The 21,014-nt window shown below is 33.4% G+C and overlaps 2 pseudogenes across 2 annotated transcripts; one reads left to right on the top strand and one right to left on the bottom strand.

Moving 5' to 3' along the window:
* Positions 1-2,581: 2,581 nt before the first annotated feature.
* Positions 2,582-9,879, bottom strand: LOC144564112 (putative histidine kinase 5; annotated as a pseudogene). Its single transcript, XR_013514553.1, has 10 exons — positions 9,556-9,879; positions 8,680-8,849; positions 7,733-7,945; positions 6,878-7,064; positions 6,412-6,463; positions 6,084-6,313; positions 5,907-6,005; positions 4,729-5,384; positions 3,732-4,238; positions 2,582-3,311 (listed from the first exon to the last, which is right to left on the bottom strand). The product of XR_013514553.1 is annotated as a putative histidine kinase 5 (transcript).
* A 5,288-nt stretch (positions 9,880-15,167) lies between these two features.
* On the top strand, positions 15,168-16,364 carry LOC144564382 (vacuolar iron transporter 1-like; annotated as a pseudogene). The gene is made up of 4 exons (XR_013514618.1): positions 15,168-15,172; positions 15,321-15,393; positions 15,488-15,600; positions 15,934-16,364. The product of XR_013514618.1 is annotated as a vacuolar iron transporter 1-like (transcript).
* The last annotated feature ends 4,650 nt before the right edge of the window (positions 16,365-21,014 follow it).

Below are 21,014 nucleotides of genomic sequence, written 5' to 3'. Positions count from 1 at the left end.
TGTTTTCAGACAATTCTGAATTATTGAAAAATCAATGATTTTAAAAAACTAAAAAAATAGTAAACAATTTTCAAAAAAAATATAAAATTTGTTCTCTAAGCACATTCTAATATGGAGACTGTGTTGAACAGTTCGGATCGACTGTTAGAATTTTGAAATCACAAAATTGACTTTAAAACATATGTTGAATGGTATAATTGAATCCCTCCCTATATATATATATATATGAGGAGGGTTCAAATGCCTCCATTTTTTTTTGCCTTCATCATGCCTCCATTTTTTAAAACTTTAATAACTCAAAATTTAAAACTTAAAAGTCAAAATAAAACTATTAGATGTGATCAATGTTATTTTCTCTATGTGCTCATAAAAAATTGTCATATTTCAATTTTGTTTTAATGTGAATCAATAAGTTCAAAAATCAATGTCTAGAAATCATCCACATTAATGCATTTTTTACAAGCTCTTGATGACAATCAAAATGAAATTGGAATGTCATAATTTTTTACATGTGCATAAATAAAATGATGTAGATTATATCTAACGGTTTTATTTTGACTTTTAAGTTTTAAATTTTGAGTTATTAAAATTTTAAAAAATGGAGGCATGATGGAGGCACAAAAAATGGAGGCATTTGAACCCTCCTCTGTATATATATAGAGGTTGTGCTTAGGGTTTAGGGTTTAGGATTTCAAAATAGTTGATCCAACGGTGGCTTCTGATTTTATTGTTTTGTTAAGCCACCGTTTTTTTTTTTTGAAGGTTGGTGGTGAAGTACCACCAACAGATATATTAATAAGAAAAGTTATTTACATTGGACTACCTAGTCACCCCACCTAGTTACCCTCCTCTCTCTCTCTCTCTCTCGCTCTCGCGATTTTTGTCCTCTCGTTGCTCTCCCAGTCACCCCACCTAGTTACCCTCCTCTCTCTCTCTCTCTTCAGTGCCATTGCTTCTCCTGTCTCGTGTCAGCGCGCCACGACCTCTCATCTCTCTCGCTCCAAGACTCCCCGCTATCTCCTCCTCCTATGAAAACATAGATCCCAAAGAAATCCCCCCAGACAGATTCTCATCTCCCGAGGCAGGCGGTGCTCAGTCACCGGTACCAGAGAAGGTGTTGCTTGGTACAGAGGCGATACCAGAACCTTTACCCGGCTTTGACAATTTTGAAGGAGAAGGAGATGAAGGTGGTGTGAGAGATCGATGCATTAGCTTTTCACTTGATAATGACTAGACCTCAGATAGGGTTTTAGATTAGTTATTATTGTTGCTACTATTATATTCTTCTTGCAGCAACCAGTAATATTCCACGTGTAATGTCATGGGCAATCACTTGTGTCGATCGGGACTCCGGAGAGTAATAACTTAAATGTTAACTAACTGCAAATTGCTAAATCCGTTAGTCTGATTTTTCTCTTATTATTTCTATATGCAGGAAACCCAAAAGATGGCATTGGCAGAGTCGTCTACGGGCCTAGATCTGAAGCAAATAAACAACTGGTTCATAAACCAAAGGAAGCGCCACTGGAAACCATCAGATGAAATGGAGTTTGACATGATGGATGCGTACCATCCCCCAAATGCGACATCTGGTTTCCATATGGACGGTCACTTCTTAAGTATGGTCATTTGCCACCGTGCTCCATAAAATATATGTAAGGTTTTCAATATAAAAACCTAGCCCTAAAACATGGTGTATGAATTATTAATTTGTATGCTTGTTTGTTGTGTGTTTCATTGTATGTTGGTCATGAACTTATTCCAAAACTTCTTCCTCATGTAGTTGTTATATTGTTTGCATTTTATGGAAACGTTTCATTGCACTTGCTATATGGACTACTAGGTTTTTCATGATCTTATGGGATGCATTGCTCTACCGAGAGATCGATCTGATTCAGTCGTGGACACCTTCAAAATGCATAATTTGTTACCCCCTTGGTATTAAATAATATTTCAGCTGTGTTCTTATACAATACTTAATAGACTAGAGTAGTACTACGCCCTAGTTTACGTATAACCTGCATTACATTTACTTCTTATCAGGAAAAATGAATTTCGATTGAAACCTCAGTTGGGACATGGGATTAGATTTTGAGGTACGGTTAGACATTGAAAAAGTGGAAGAGAAGGATATGTTTTAAATTTAAAAACAGCATTCACTGATGCATCAATAACCAACTCTTCAAATACGCAGAAAAGAATCTCCAGGAATCCAATTGCGTACCCCTTGATAGTTGATACCTACTAAAACTTTCCATATAATTAACAAGCAACTTTGAAACCCTCATGGCACAATAACACTTAGTAAGGGGACTACACATAACAAGTCATTAATTATTTATAATTCAAAACTTCCATGGTAGAAAAAGATCTACACAAGAACAAACTACAAGTGGGAACAAGGTAATAAATGATAATTGATTGCTGCGGAACTCTTGTCATATATGCACAATTAAAGCAACCAAACATAGCAGCACTAATCTAGGAATCTATGTACAAATCATACACATTTTAACCTACAACTACGCCAATCATAAGCTAACCATCCACAGTATACATATATCGCAAAAAAAAACTGCATAAACCTTAATTTTTACATAAATAACATGAGCTAGAAAAAAGTTCAAGATTTTTGCTCCTCCATCCAATCTGCAATTACAAAATTAATTAGTTCATGTCCTTTCCATTATTGACACGAATGGAATTTACGAAAATCAAATCAAATTTTTAAACACCCAAAATTGAATGAAATAGTCAGGGAAAAGTTCCTTCATTGGTAAACTAGGATTACTGAGAAAGTATATAACATGTTTATCCAAGACACCGACTGTAATATTTCTTTTATTCTTTTCTATGAAGTTGTAAATGCATAATTTTTAGAAGGGTTTTTCAAAACCAGTGGGGCCATTATCTGTATGTATAGATATAATTATTACCGACATATATACCTCAAATAATGCAAAATGTTTTGGCATGTGATGCCACCACCGGGTTTCTCAACTGTACGTACACCGCCCCCTCTTGAAACCTATATGCCTAAATCACCTTACGACAAACAACCGAGTATCTACACTGCATCGGGAATCGGATCGGACTCCAAGAAATGTGCAACAGCTGAGTAGAGTTGCTGTTCTTCAAATGGTTTTGAGACATAACCGTTCATTCCACTTCGTAGACATTCTTCATACGTCACTTGGATGACATCAGCTGTCATGGCTAGTATTGGGACGTGCCAGCTGGAACCCATGTGCTGATCTGTCAACTCGTTGAATTCTTTCGCAGCGCTACGTACTAGCCTGGTAGCCTCAAATCTGTCAAAAAACCAAAATTGGAAAGATACAATTATGAGAAATTAATTAATTTTAAGAGTAAACATTATGGTTGTGGATTTTCAAATCAGCTAGTCAGGTCAAGTCTGGTATTTGTTACTACTTACTATTGCACCTCACAAATGCATAGTGATATCAAACAGTTTATTTTCTATATTAGTGCGTGGATAAAATTTACAAAAGAATTGGGGCTGCTAAGATAATTTTAAGTCTAAAGATACTCTTGAGTCGTGACAGGTTTAATTAACCTAGGAAATATCCATCCAGAACTGCAGACTTGGTGCACTGGAGCCCTTTAATTCTCGAAAATAGCATCTAAAAGATGTTGGGGTATACTGAGAGCCCTTTAATCCAAAAACAAAAAAAAATACATCCGACTTTAATAAGGGAGCAACGACTTACCCATCCATTTCAGGCATCTGAACATCCATAAAACAAGCATCGATTTCATGCGGTGGATGAAGAATCCGAATTGCATCCTTGCCGCTATTGACACATATGACAACAGCTCCGTACTTTTTCAAAGCGCCCCAAGCAACTTTTCTGTTAATTGCATTATCATCCACAACGAGAATTTTCTTCCCCTTCAAAAGCTCCTTGAGTGCTAAAGAATCTCCTCGTGCCTTCTGCTGCCGCGTGCTCACCACGCCGGGCACCTTCCGGAGACAAGCACTCATCATGCTCAGGCGCAGTGGCTTCATTATGCACTCAATGTACCCTGCAGATTTTAGGTCATTGGATTCGACAGGACTGAGGGAGGTAGCGAGGAGGAATAGTTTAGGGATCTTTTGCCAGTGTTCAAGTGTGCCATTCCGTTGCTGGTCAACAAGGGGGCGGGGAAAGGTGAGGCCGGATCCATCGCTCCATGCTTCTTTATCTACTAGTACCATGTCTAGGCTGCCCCTTTCACTGACAATGTTTTAGAAACAGTGTTTGAGATGCAAATGATTTATCCCATCTATAATTTTTTATCCGATTATTTTACAAGATAGAAATTATTATAAATAAAATGATATAAAATATTGTATTAGTCAGTTTTGTCATAAATTCCCCCTAAAAAAATATATATAAAATATTAAATAAATCAATTTATCATAAATTATATAAAATTATATAAAAAATTAACTAAATACAAAAATTATATAAAATGTATTATAAATCAATCTTATAATAATAAAATAAATTTATTATTTTATATAATTAATCAGTAGATTGGGATGCAAATGATTTCAAGATCTTCATTATTAGGCACAGAAAAATCAAAGCACATACATAAGCAGAGGTTAACACAAAACTCTCTTCAGAACATGAGTAATTTTTCTGGGTTATAAATTAAAAATTGGTTAAGTTATAATTAATAGGATATACAATGAAAAAGTTAGGAATAATGAACTATTACCTTAAACTACAAGCTTCCAGCAATGCTGAAAGAGCAGATTTGGGATCAGTGGCGACATTGACATGAACACCTAACCTCTGCAAATGGTATTTTGTGATTTTGGCACGGATGCCTCTCCCATCCACGACAAGTGCTCTCATCCCTTGAAACCCTGATGGTTTAGGTTCCGCGTAGTACCTCTTCACGTCTCCAGAAATCTTACCGCCTCCCTCAAAAACAGCTGTGAAGGAGAACGTGCTACCAATCCCTGATTTGCTCACAAACCCTATCTTCCCACCCATGAGTTCAACCAAACGTTTGCTTATGCTCAAACCAATCCCAGTCCCACCATAGGTACGCGAGGTAGAACTATTCGCTTGCATAAAGGGTGTAAAAATTCTGCTCTAGGCTTCCTCGGGAATCCCTACACCCGTATCTTCAACAGTTACAAATAAGTTCACTTTGTTACCATAATCTTTCGGAGAATCATGAATTTTAAATTTGTCTATAATTCTTTGTCTATCCACCACTTGGGATCCACTAAGTGTATCATATGATGAGATCTCCTTTTTGTTATTAACCTCGTGAGGTTCTTCGGACATGGTCGAGGCTTCACATGAGTTCTTGATTTCCTCCAAAAGATGAACCGACACAAAAATGTGACCTTCTTCTGTAAACTACATTAGCAAAGATACATAAAATTCATTAACTAACTTAGAACTGCGTAATAAAATTTGAGAAAGGAAACACTACATAGCAGATGTGCGGAACAATTATAAAAGAGAAGGGTTCAAATGTCTCGTGACTTTCATGCTTCAATCGAGCTTCACATCCTTAGCTCTGTTTGCAAAGTCCAAACAATCGATCCAATCCGTTCAACATGATCACCATACTAAAATGTACTTGGAGACCAGATTTTACATTTTTTGGAAAAATAATACTATTGTTTTTAGATAGGTACAAAATCACTGTTTTTCATAAGATTCTGGACCATCCAAAAACAGTGATTTTGTACCTATCTCAAAATATAGTAAAAAAATTCAAAAAAAATATAAAATTTGGACTTCAAGCACATTTTAATATGGAGACCATGTTGAGCAGATCGAATCGACTATTTGGATTTTGAAAATGGAGATAAGGGTGTGAGGCACGCTTGAGGCATTTGAACTCTATTATAAAATAGTAAACATAAATCAAACCTTCATTGAGTTCCCAACAAGGTTTGTGATTATTTGTCGGAACCGACCTGGGTCGCCAACAAGCACATCTGGGACTTGACTAGAGACGTACACAGCAAGCTATTCACACCAAATAACAACAATTAGGAAAAAAAATAGGTTAAGAGAGAAAAAAATTAAGAAATTATAAGGCTTTACCTCTATGCCTTTGACTTGTGACTTGTCAGAAAACAGTGATAGTACATTGTCTAAAAGATCGCGAACATCAAATGAAACAGATTCAAGCTCAAGCCTTCCCGACTCAATCCTGGCCTGATCAAGGACCTCATTAATTAATTGAATTAACGCCTTGCCACTTTTTTGAGCAGTCATTACAAAATCTTGTTGTGTTGCATCAAGTTCTGTATCCATTAGCATTTGTAGCATTCCTGAAGTTGTAAATGAGGGAATAGTTGCAATCAATTTGAAGTTGTAAATGAGGGAATAGTTGCAATCTAGAGAAAATTATCATTGTAAAGAGACTAACCTAAGACACCATTCATTGGAGTTCTGATTTCATGCGAAACTGTTGCCAAAAACTGAACAAAATATTAAGTCATGTCAGCTTAAAAGTAGATAAAAAAAATTGAGATAGGTCCAAAATATCACCCATTTGGCATGCAAATGTAGGTAAAAATAATGAAAGAAGCAATTGAGTTGGAAAAGGGAAAAATTTCGGGAACGAGGTACATAGTGAATTAAACAAATGATCATTAAAATATTACTCATCTCACAATTTGGTCCCAAAAACTTTAGAATTCCTGCTTTGGTTCCTACACATCCCAAGTGTACAATTTTGAATGTATACACCCTTTTGCAGTAAAAGAAAATTGACGAAGGTTAAAACATTAATGAAATGATACCAGTTAATAGTGTTCAGTAAACAATCCAAGTGTACAGTTTTGGATGATATAACCCTTTTGCAGTGAAAGAAAAGTAAAGGAGATTAGGACCTGAGATTTTGCCACATCAGCAGCTTCAGCTCGCCCTTTGAGCTCTCTCATTTCTCGATAATCATCCTCTACCTTCTCAATGTGGTTCAAAGCTTGATAAAAAATACACCCAACGAGCAAAACAATGACAGCCACACCTATCGAGGTTGTTATTGCCGACCAAGGTACCAGGGCTTTGTCTTTGAGTCTAACATTTGGTAAACAGTGCAATATTCATATGTTAATTCTCATCTTATCTTTTCCAGTATATATAGTCTAAATAATATAAGGGTTCAAATGCCTTCATTTAAAGCTTAAATGTCAAAATAAAAACAATAGATATTTTGCTTTTGCTTTGATTAGTATCAAGAGCTTGCAAAAGTACACCAATGTGGATAAATTATGTACATTGATTTTTCAACTTATTGATTTATATAACATCAAAATAGAAAATGGTATTCTTTTTTTTATGTACATGTAGAGAGAATAATATATATCACATCTATATGTTTATTTTGACATATAAATTTTTGTATTTTTGTTATTAGAAAATTAAAACGTGGAGGCGCGATGGAGGCACAAAAAATGGAGACATTTGAACACTCCTCATATATAATTGTAAAACAAAATAAATGTTAATTTTTTAGTGGATTTTCTTCTCTTTAATCCAAATCACGGATCAAATCGATGCAATATTTTTCCAGCATTTTGGGTGCTCCATTAAGGTTATAGGTAAGAATCAAGCAAAAAAGTTAGTCGGTGCTTTAAAAAAACATTGGCCAGGTGCCATTTAAGTACCAGCAACTATTATGTACAGGTACTGGTTTGCACGACAATTTCTGGTAAGACAGGGACTTCAAAAAAACAATCAAGTACCTGCAATGCATCTCGTGCTTGCGTGTAGGATCTCCAAAATCAACGCTACTTTTTTTTACATAACCTGAGTCAGTTACATCAGGGCCGTACATTTTAATGGGAGAGGAAGAATTAGTGGTGTCATAAACATTGACAATTATTTTTTGCTTGCTAGCAAGCTGCTGCAAGAGCTTCGCCACCAAAGAAGGCACGTCAAATGAAGCACCAAGATACCTAAGCATGACAAAAGAGAGCCTAATTAATTGAAATAAATATATATGGATCACAACAGATGGTACAGGGGGTTCCAACCAACCATCCAGGAAAATAGTACTATATCAGTGCCATAAGTCAATGGGGGAATTTCATGTATACCACTCAAAAATCTTGAAATTACGTATCCCCCCCTCGAAAACTCATAATTTTATATTTTCCTTTTATATTTCAAAATATCACAAATTTACCGAATTTATTGAACTTTCTATTAAAATTATTTTATATTTATAGAGTACCCATTTTACTCTTTAGTAAAAGAATTAAATTTTTATAGTCTGTGTAAAAAAAGGGTCCAGTCTTCTACGTTCTAACTAATCAGTTTTTAGGACAAATGGTTTATTTCTCTACTTGTAACACATGTGGTGGCATTTATGCACATACTAGTGTGTGTGTGTCACAAATAAAGATATTTAAAAGACAATATTTTTCTTACACATACTAGATATTTTATTTCTTTAATAAAGGGTAAAATGGGTTTTATAATTTTAAAATAAGTTTAAATTGGAAAGTCAGTAAATAAGTTAAATTTTTTAGTTTTTGATATATAGAAGGGTAAATATTATATTATGAATTTTAGAGGGGAAATACATAATTTTGAAGTTCTTGAGGGGTATACGTGAAATTCCCCCAGGTCAATTCACCATACTGTAGCTGATTTATGTAACTTTCAAGTCCAGGTTACAATTACATACCCAATTGTAGCATCTGTGCGCTCTTGTGCGGTTGCATTAAGAGGAAGCTCAGACTTGTAAACAGCAAATGTGAGAACCACACCAAGGTGGTTGTATTTCAGTAGATTGAAAGGAGCAGTCAAAGCACCTTTTCCTGTTGTCCGAGATCGTATTATGTTGTCGTGATCATCCTGCATTTACATTAAGCAATTTACAATCTTTTTTTTTTTTTTACCTGTTTGCAGTGCCAATAGAAAATTCATTTCCCATTTAAAAAAATTCATAGAATGGAATTGACAAACCACATTAGTGCACTGAGTGCTGCCAGAGTTTAATTACAGTACTACAGTAGCCAGGCAGTTACTCAACAACAACATGATCTCCATATTAAAATCTAGGGTACTAAGCATAGCACGGATTGGTCTGTACCATGGATCAATATCTCCGTTTTCAAAGACCAAACAGTAGATTTGAACTGTTCAACATGATCTCCATATTAAAATCTACTTGTATATCAAATTTTACATTTTCCACAATTTTTTTCTATTTTTTTATATAGGTAAAAAATCACTTGATCTAAAAATTCTAGACCATTCAGAAGTAGTGATTTTCTTCCAATCTAAAAAATAGTAAAAAAATTCTAAAAAAATGTAAAATTTAGATTGCAAGTGCATTCTCCTATGGACCAATTCGAATTTTGAACTCTTCAGATCAACCATTTGAATTTTGAAAACGAATATACTGATCCATAGTACGGACCAATTCGTGCTATGCATATTATCATAGCCTCACTCTTGTGGGTATGTTGATTGGGTTTTACCATGCTGATAAACTCCCTTTTTGCACGATTTTTACTTAAATGAATCATGGAAGTCCATTACTAAGCAAATCACTTACCTTACCAGACATCATATCTACAGAAACAATATGAGAGACGGTATCCTGTGAGAAAATAACAGGCGCATATTCCGCTTGAACGGGTGACGAATCAAGTTTATCTGGATCAAAATCATCTTGCACGGTCGACTGATCCTCTCTCTCCATTTTTTTTTATCTTCCAGCCGTGCTCCCGTTCAAACTGTTCCCTCTCCGAATGCAAAATTTTCAGTGCATACGCAACACCACTTGTTAAAGGCCTCTCAAAAGCTGTCCTTGCTGTATATTCTTCAAATGTTTTCTGACATGTCATATAAAGACAGAAGAAAGTTAACTAGAAGAACATTAACTTTTCTTAGGTTTATAAAATAATAACACATAATTGTTATTATAAATATTAATAATGGAGGACAGAGATTATGTTATAACAGTACCATAATATGACAAAGATCAGAAATTTATTTCTACCACCTTTATTTGTCAATTCTGCATGAGTTATAAAGAATTCCCAAATTGTCCCCCTTCCATTTTTGCAGTTTTCCTCAGTTATAAAGAATTCCCAATGTTTTCTTTTTGTACGAGATAGCAATATTCTTCTCAATTTTGAGGGGTATAAGCAATATAATGATGCTTTATAGGGATACCAGTAAGAGTGAGACCATAGTAATATGCATTTTATAGAGCGACTCATGCTATGGAAGCATAGCTCCGTTTTTAAAATTTAAATATTTTATCCGATCCACTCAACATGATCTCCATATGAAAATGAACTTGCTGACCAAAATTTACAATTAGAATTCTTTTACTATTTTTGCATTGAGATCGTGCAGAACGTATTTCAACGGCTGAGATACACGAAAAAGTTGAGATACCTCAGAGGATGATTGTTCAACTGGGTGGGTGGACGAATCTTCAAATATGTATTTTTGAATAGTCTTGGTGCATAGATTTTAACTACAGAAAAAAATGTAATTTCTAATGGTTCATGGTGAACCTTGACCATTTTATATCTAGGTCTTACAAATTATTTTTTTTATATTTGTGTTCGGATTCACTGTGGATTGAACCGACTAACTTAAGAGTTATCCTCTTTGCTCTTATTTTGCGAGGACTGTAGATCAATCTATACTGCGAGGGGGTTCACTCTCCATACTGAACTGGGACTCCCGTGATCTATTTCTTTTCTATTTTTCATTAGTTCGATTTAAGTTTGATTTAGAAAAAAATTCATAATTAATTTAATTCGAAATTAGTTCCTTTTGAAACAAATTAAATCAGTTCAGATCAAATTTTATTCAAATTCAAATTCAAATTCAAACTGGATATAGTTCGTTTAAAATTGGTTTGTGAACTATTTAGATTCGAATTTCAAATTAACATGTAACAATCAAATCTCCATACATATACAAAAAAATGAATATCTTCATAGATATAATGATATAAATTAGAAAAAAAATTCATTAAATAGGATAAGGGCAAACTTAGATGTATATAATGGATATAGAAATGATTATTTGGTCCAGTTGTCTTTTTCGATAAAATTAATGAGATATGTTGTGTTCAACGGCATGAAGATTATTTCGTTATAAATTCAAATTTTGCTCAACTCAGGTGTTTTGCATGGTCAAATATAGTCCTGCCGTTGAACATGAGTAATCCGTACATCTATCACTGTTAATATCTCACCTACGTAAGCACCGAGGTGGCTGTACTGTGAGACTGATCTTTTGTAAATTTATTTTCTGTTGTAGCATGTGATTATGTGAATGTATTGATTTGGAGAATTTAAAATCCTTTGAACGCTGAAATTATTTATTAATTACATAATATTCTAGAATTCTATATATGTCACTAAAAATATAATTAACCATTTTTCTTATAGTTAGTCATGATGAAAGAAGGATACGGATCTAAACTTAATTAAATTTCAATGTTCAGTTTTGGTTAATTTCCCTTGGTGGGAAAGGGGAAAGTCAAAGTTTGCCTTCAAATGTATATTTTCTTATTCAATAAGAAAACATTAAAATAAAATTGTCCGTCTACTTGAGTTATGGATGTTTTATAACTCGTTTGCTAACATATGGAGAGATAGATGCCTATTATATGGAGTCGTTGCAACCGTTAATTGTCACCCACATTCTATCCGCACGGGTATGATGGACAAGTTTTTTTTTCCTCCTTTTTCTGTCCTATATAATCATTTTAGTAGGTCCGCTAATGAGTAGAGTCAGTTCGTGAATCAATGAGTTGAGCAGCTCAATATTTCATAATGAATTTGGTTCGAAACTGAAAAAAGTCCGAATTTGACTCGGCTCGCTCTTGCAAGAAAAAAAGCTTAGCTTATATAAACACACTTGACTCAATTCAACTCTGCTCGTGAGCTCGTGAGTCGGTTCGCAAGCCGGCTCATATTTTTACATGAAGAAAATGTAAAGCAATTATGCTCCTTATTATACCAAATATCCCACCCAGAAGTTGTGATTAAAATGAAAAAAAATGTAAAGCAGTTATGTTTTAATTCTCGCAGTGGTATTAAAACACTATACAAAATCTATATAATGCTCGGTTACTGAAAATACCAGAACAAAAACCTGTACTGACATTGGTTGCTGATGTAACCATTGTTTATGACGCTTCATGATAAAAGCATTTGGCTTTATAAAAAATTTCTGTTACAATTAAGATCATTATGTTTTATTTAAGGAACAGTTTATTACTAGATAAGAAAATTTTGTAGAAAGAGATATCCAAAGAAAATTGGAACAAGAGCATCTCAAAGAAAATAACGAACGAATCCACAAACTAGGAAATTATATGATTGACTAAATAATATGTGAACATCATTCCACATACGTCATTGTTCTTTTCATAAGAATTGACAATGATAATATTGAAATCTTCAAAATATCTCCGAAGACAAAGAAATAGTAACACGAGATATTACCAGATAAGTAAAAAAAAATTATATATCTTACGATCACATATTATATTCGATTTGATATCTCATGTTGGGGACCGCTTCTCATAGATGGGGACCACTTTCTTATTATGGAGACCGCTTCCCCTAGATGCCGCATCCCCTAGATGCGGTCCCCATAATAGGATATGGTATTTTTAAAAATTTTGATTTCTGCGCTTGAGTGTCCGATTTCGACATATGACTACTTTTTGAAAAACTTGTGAGTAGAAATTGATTTTGAAGTCTTAGCCTTCATCGAAATTATGGAGCAGTCAATCATCACAAAGACAAAGAAAGAGCCTCAACAATCATAATGAAATTCTACATCTTTTAAACCTGCAAATATCTCAACTAAAAAAAATGTTAAATTTAATAAATATATGTTTTGCAAATCTAATCAAATCGATTAAGCGGATTATTGCACAGTCCAACACATCACACCCTAGCTTTGATGTATAAAGTTTTTAAACCTAGCTAGCAAATGAACCCTTTAAAGCTAGTATATCAAATCTTTGTACATAGTATATTAAGAAGAAAAAAAAATAAAACAACAAAAATAAAACATAAAAATACTTTATCATGGATTTTATTTGAAAAAGAAAATCGAGTAGAACACGTTAGTCATTTAAATTCATAAAATTTCTAAGAGATAGTCGGAAAAATGAATGAGATTGATCAGATAAAAAATGAAATAGTGGCTCCAAGTGTTTAAAACATTCCAAGTGCAGTATTTATACATAGCATATGAAGTCTTGAAACATATCATATATATGAAGTATTGAAAACTAGCATATTAAGAAGAAGAACAACAATAACATGTTTATAACTCACAAATATTTCATTATGGATCTCATTTGAAAGATAAAATCGAGTAGAAGACGTTCGTTGTTATAAATTTGCAAAATTTCTCACAAGTTGTTGGTAAAATTGATAAGAATAATCGGAGAAAAAAAAATATAAGAAATCTTTACTTTTTTAACTTGAGAGACAGAATTATGAAAGTGTTGGGGATCAAACTTTTTCTTAAAAAATTAAAATCTTAAATATCTTCATTTGCAATACATTAATTATCCATAGATCTTTGCATATATGTAAAAAGTATTAATTAAGCACATAACTAGTACAAAGGTAGAGAAAATTTTCGAGTGATCGATAAAGTTTATAATTAATTGAAATAGCAACTCGCTTGTTAACTTTCTCTTAACGGAAAGGAGAAAAGTCAAAAAGTTTTCATTGAAATTGTCAGCACGTGTGAAATATAAAAAAGATGGATTTGATAGGCTCACTAGATTCGTTAATATTATATTAGACGTGCGAACCGTTATTTGTCAATGCAATATATAATCAATTCATATATAAGAAATTGCAAACCTTTTACTGTTGTGGTTGTGGATAATATCGAATACTCTTTTTTTAGGAATAATATTAATTAGGAAACAGTTAACGTTGTAAATAAATAAGCTGCGAACTTAATTTTTGTACGATATCGATCAGCTCCGAGGTTAAAACAATTATTCAATAATATATTAATTATTATTAAAGCCGAATAAACAGTTGTTATGTTTGAGTTTAATCCGGATCGTTGGTAATTAACTAATAAATTGTAATAGTCTTTCCCATTTGAATAAAAGGGATTCCTTTATATATCCAGAGAACTCTTTCAGATCTGAACGCGTGTAGGGTTTTGTTATCAATTGATAATTAAAATGTTATAAAATAGGGCTGGGAATGTTGTAAACAATTTTACTAATATAATATAATCTAGGTAGCTGCTACCAAACTCTAAAGAAAAAAAATATATTTAAAAAGTTGCATAGATTATTTGTATGTGAAAAAATCAATCCTACGAAACAATCTAGCTAGACTTTTGCAAATGGTCGGGTGTAGGTTTAAAATCATAAGTAGATTGGTTTTTACTTGATTCTAGGTGTATTATATTTTTTTATGTATCAAAATACACGATATTTGACATTATTTTGTGACATTATTTGACATTATTTGTTTTTTTTTTTCTATTTTTATGAATTTTCTCAGAATTTGATACTGCATTTGCAAATTTCTAAAATGTTCGTCTTGCATGCAATTGCACTTGAGATATCTGCTACTAATCATTACTACTTTCTTTGTTACTTTTCATTTAATTTTTTTTTTTCATTGAGGAGCCTGTTTTAAAGAAATGAAAACATGCAAATGTTAGATCTACACCAGATAGGCCCAATTAGATATAGCTTAGCCCGTAATTATTTCCAAGAGCCATCAGTTATGAATTATTGTATCAGCAAATAACACAAAACTTGTAAATATGAATTATTGTATCAGTAAATGTAGCAACAATGTTATCTGTAACATTATGCATTTTTATTTTTATTATTTTATTTTCGTACAAACTACTATTTAGAACAATTTGTTTCTTCTCAGATTAGAACTGAGGTGACACCAAGGAAATATGTTTCACATTTTACAAGAAGTTTACATCATGTGAAAATTCTTTTTAATTTTTGTAAATTATTTGTATTATTTCTCCTTTTGAGGGAAATCTTAGTGCTTAATTGATTAATAAGATGAGGATCATGTTAATATGGAGATCATTTTGAATGGTTTGGATCCACTGTTTGGAGTTTGAAATCACAAAAATGACTTATAAACATATGTTGTCAATATGTATCACCATAAAATGGTGTAATTGAATCACTTCTCTAATAAGATAAAACAAAAGTATGGGTATGGAGACTATTTTCTCTTGACTGATTTAGATACCATAGTAAGTAACCCAACAGTCCAACACCAACAGGGTCTGGTTCTTTCATCTAGAGTGATGTTGTGGCAGGTACTTGGCGGCCAAGAGTGAAGCGGATCACTACATGCGTCAGATGAAGCGGGAGCAGGATGAAATTATCAATGTTAATTCCTGAATCCACTAAATTTTCAATTTTACATATATTTTACCTTCTAATAAAGAATTAATTTTAATTTGTTGCTCTTTTTAAATCAGAGGCGGCAGAGTGTGCCGAGATACTGGCTTAGTATGGACTCGGGCCCACTGAATACGGCCTCGTGGTTAGTGCCCTTAGAAAGAACCCACAAGCCTGGCTCGACTTTATGATGAAGTGAGTTAATTAATTTTCCAAACTATCAAGTGTTACGCACATAAATTTTGCATCTTAAATTAATTATTACTTTCAACCCGACAATTAATCCAATAAAATTGTTTTTAATTAAAGACACATTATTCTCACTATTCCCTTGACAATTTGTTTAATAATTATTATTTTGAAGCAATGAACAATTTTAGTCAATGTTAGCAGAAATATGTATAATTTAATATCGTAAATAACTAAATATTTATAAGAGCTATTATGAACCTGATCAGATTATTACTCTTAGCATGTAATTTTTTGTGTTACCAACTAATCAGTTGTTTCTAACCGAGATGTCAACAGGTTTGAGCTAGGGTTAGAGAATTAAGCCCGATCCGAAGAGGGCACTATATACTTATATAGTGCAATGACGTACAATAACATTGTCTTACATTATAGGCGCGCGGCATGGTGCCGCTTTTCCCATACATGTTCATCAAAGAGGCGCACAAGGCGATGTTTACCTCTATTGGTGTCACTCTTCTCGTACTGCTCTTCTTTGGCTTTGTCAAGGGTCAGTTAACCGGCAACCAGCTACTCGTAAGTGCTATTCAAACCACCTTTATAGGCACCCTCGCTTCAGCTGCTGCTGATGCAATAGCCAAAGCTGTACAAACTTGATTTGGTTTGTGTAGGTATTAATTTGGAGATGTGTTCTTATTAAAAGTTTTAGTTGTAGAATCTGATGATAAGTGTTGTATTATGGGCATCAATTAAGGATTAGGAAAATTATATATTTTGCTATCATGATTGTACTCTAACAGAAACTGAGCTTACAAGGCTCATTAATTTTCATGATAAAATCGAACTCAAATTCTTTCAAATTCCGAAAGCTCATTTAATTAACTGGTCCGAGATTATAACCAAGAATACGGGCCTCATTATTTGAAGACGCACATTTTTTAACACAGGCACTCCTAGTAGTGTTGTGTTTCTTAATTATTACAAACCCAAATTAAGCTTTGGAAATAAATCAGCTGTTATTCCAAGGGAATAACATGAACCTTGTGCGAACTCAGCGATGAAATTTTTGTCCGCACAAATCTCAACGAAGATCAATAGTTGGGATCAAAATAATAAGTTAATTCCTGTTATTGAAATAACATTAGATTTATTCCCCAAAGTTTTTGAAACTCATCCTCCGATGTAACATAATGTGTTTAGATTTGGCACGAGTATTAAAAGAACACCGACTATCCCGTGCACTCCACCCGGAGCCGGATCGATTCAGATTCTAACTGAACGGTTCAAATCTAAACATAAATATAATGTTATACAATTTCCTCGCATAATTAATTAGATGAACTATGTTTTTCGAGTATACAATTTTACAGAACAAATTTTGATTCATGTAGAGCACAGAGTATACGCAAGCAAGTTTTACCTCGCATAATTAGACAAACTATATTTTCGGATACACATTTTGATAGGACATTTTTTTTAATTCAAGAACAGTACAGAGTATACACACAACAGCTTTAGGAAGCTTATGAATCGTTTTTCTAATTAATTTTATCCCATAAAAAAACTCAGGCAGGTATATATTCGGTCATATATTTCTTTTTTTTTTCTTTTTTTTTTTTCTCTAGATAAAAACGGGTACATCCCTATCAATATATGGCTTTGTCTTTTAGGTCCTAACCTGTTTTTTTAGAAAAAAATATTATAAACTTTAGAACCTCTTTCTACATATATATATCATGTCAAAGAAATATAATGATATTAGAAATATTATAACTTTATTTATTTGTTATTAGAAATATAATGATATTTTAATTATTTGTTGTGTTAAATTAAGATATTAGATAAGTGGAAAATGACGTACTTTGGAGTGAGTTTTTTTTATAAACCATAATTAATTAAATAAAATTTAGCAAAGCAGCGTGATTAATTTTTTTTCAAAGACGACAAAGACCGAAATAACAATTCGGTCTCCATCTTTTTTTCACTTTTTCACAGACTCAACCACAGAAGATCCGAATAATCTCTTTTATGTATGAGGAGGGTTCAAATGCCTCCATGTTTTTGTGCCTCCATCATGCCTCCATCTCCCTCCATCATTTTCAAAGTTCAAACAGTCGATCCGAACCGCTCAACCTAACCTCCATACTAAAATATGTTTGGAGACCAAATTTTATATTTTTAAGAATTTTTTTACTATTTTTTTAAATAGGTACAAAATCAGTAAATCTGAACCATCTAAAAACAGTATTTTTGTACCTATCTAAAAAAATAGTAAAAAAATTCCTAAAAATATAAAATTTGGTCTCCAAACATATTTTAGTATGGAGTTTAGGTTGAGCGGTTCGGATCGACTGTTTGAACTTTGAAAATGATAGAGGGAGATGGAGGCATGATGGAGGCACAAAAACATGGAGGCATTTGAACCCTCCTCTTTATGTATATATAATATGTTGTATGTATATGTATAATATAATATAAAATTACACAGACTAGCAACTTCCTGATGAACTAACCAGTAGTCATACAATATTAAGATTCTAATGTAAGAAATTGCGAGAACAATATTGCCCTGAGATTTGGTCAACGATTGTTTAAAAAAATGACAAAATATTATCGGATTGCATTGCATCATATCTAATTAACTAATAACTATTAAGCGTGTATACATCATATCTTTGACCAGCCCAAAAACGACATCCAATGACAATGAGGCATCATTGATCATTTCATTTCATTTCACGGTACGTCATGGTGCAAATTCCCTGGCATGATACATCATACATTGAATCCTTGGTGGGTCCCACCACCATTAAAGCCTGTTTAAAATCACTGTGTACCGGATATTTGCTTGTGATTTGCCTCTGACTTTATTTAATTGGATTTTTTCTATTCAAGAAGTTCTTAGGTGGATGTAGGGCTGGCAAAAAAATTTGAGGTTCGTGATTCGATTCGGATTTGATTCGGGTTTGATTCGAGTTTAATTCGATTCGAAATGGGTTCGAATTAAAACGAACCAAATCAGGTTCGGTTCGGAATTAATTCAAACCAAACTCAAACCTAGCCTGGTTCGATCGAAATAGGTTCGTGATTTTTTTGTGGTTCGAATCTCATAAAATCACCGGCCATCCATTTACCTGATGAAATTAAAATCCAAGATAGAGAGTCATAATTTAACTTAGCCGACACTCTCTCGCTCTCAAATCTCAATAACCTAGTTCTCTCTCCACCTCTCCCTAACTCACTCTCCCTCTAGCTCTAAAATCTAGCCGACGCTCTCGGCGACTAGCTGTCTCTCCGGCTGTCACTCCTCTCTCCGGCCTAGATGACTGTCTCTCCTCTCTCTTCGGTCGTCTCTCATAGTTCATACCAGGAAAACCGTCTCTGATGTATTTTTTCATGAACAATTTTTCAACTTAAAAACACTCATTTCATAGTTCATACCGGTAAAAGGAAGTCATGTGAATTTTGTCTCATGAGAAAAAGTTAATGTATAAACTACCGGTATAACTAGGGCTGCTAAAAAATAATTTAGTTCGTGATTTGATTCGGGTTCGATTCGAAAAATGTGTAGTTCGCAATTAATTCGATTCGAAATGGGTTCGGTTTGAAACGAATCAAACCAGGTTCGGTTCGAAATTAATTCAAACCAAACTCAAACCTAAGGTAAGTTCGGTTTGGTTCGGTTCGTTGCCACCCCTAGGTGGATGGATATTTATTGGGTTTGAATAATATAATTTAGTATTTTGCTAAAGTCAGATCATGATGATCATCTCCGGTTACAATAATATTGTTAGTTTGTAATAATCTAGAAGTCAATAATACGATAATTTATCATAAAGCTTTGTTCATGAATTGAATGTTTATTTATATATCATTTTGTTGCCTTCAGTATTATTGAATTTATGGATCATTTCGAGTTCATGACTGAAATTGTGAAACTCCATAATATAGATGATATATACTCTTAAAAGTCACTGACCAAGGTAATTAGCAGGAACACTAATTACCGCGATAAGGTTAGCATGTGGATTAAAAGATGGTTAAGTTTTACAAACCACCTTACACGAGATGTCATTTTAATCACATAGATACGTGTTCTAGGAACATGGTATTTGACAGACCCCGAATGAAACATTAAATAGAATTGTGTTCGTGTCATTAATGTTTTCATTTAGTGTTAAGTTCTAAAGTATGAGGTATTCATCTTTCCTACTAAGAAATGTATATGTGTGATTGTTATCAAACGCTGTCGGTAAAATGCAGTTATAACGGTAGCTCTTCGGTATACATGGCTTAGCTGAGGCAGTGATGGTTTACCAAAAGTACTATTGTCCCTCGTATCTCTATACGAGCTATAGCATCACTAGGCCCCTTGATAGAGTAGGATTATCTGCTAGCAGTATAATTACAAGAGTAATTATATTTGATAATCTACTCAAGATCAAGAAAAGATTAAGTTTGCAAGGATGACACACATCTATCTTGAAACTAATCTGATAGCTATGAGACAAAAGAACTGACACAAGTAAATAGTTTACTGGATCGTGATATTGTACAGTACAGGATCATCTGTGTAATTGGATGGTCATGATGTGTTGCCAGATACCACTCATGATTATAGAAGTTAAAACAGTTTTAACTCAGTTTACCAACATAACACAGATCCTATTGGGTCACACCATATAGGAGCTACTCGGAGAATCTTACTGATTAATTATAAATTGATTATAATTAATATTAAGATGGTTATAATTAATTATACGTGATATAATTAAATTATAAATGTCATTTAGAATGACAAGCAGAAACAAACGGTTAATTTATAAACGTACACGTTACGTTGTATAAAAGTTACCGAACAACAACCGAAATGAAATATAATTGTATATGACAATTATATATATTTGATTTGGATTTTAATTTGTTAATTATGGATTTGAATTCTGGGTTTAAAAGCCCAAAATAATCAAAGCCTTAATTAAAATTAAAAGCTCAAAGTCAAAGCCCAAAATCAAAGCCTTTTACTATTCATGCCTTAATGGGCCAAGGGCAAAATGGTCATTTCACACCTATGCCACCTTGCATGACACCTTGGGGTGTAGAAGCATGGAGAAGAGTGTGGAAGGGGTATTTTGGCCTTTTCACATATTAAAGGATGAGGTGTCAAGGGTTTTTGGTAAATAGATTTGTTTTGAGGGGTATTTCGGTTTTTTGCGAACCTCCTCAAAACACTATAAATAGAGGGGGTGAGGGTAGAGAGAAAACTTATTAATTCACATGTTAATCTGATTAATTCGTTTATCAGAATTTCTCTCTTCCCCGGTGTCGGTTATTACGAGATTCGGAAAAATATATTTTTGCAAACTCTGCGGTATTTCTTGTTTTGCTTTTAAGTGAAACAGAATAACTTGGAGTCTTAA

This window comes from Carex rostrata, chromosome 13 (assembly GCF_964058835.1).
Source record: "Carex rostrata chromosome 13, lpCarRost1.2, whole genome shotgun sequence".
Classification (NCBI taxonomy): Eukaryota; Viridiplantae; Streptophyta; class Magnoliopsida; order Poales; family Cyperaceae; genus Carex; species Carex rostrata.
This window is presented reverse-complemented; position numbering and strand designations above follow the sequence as displayed.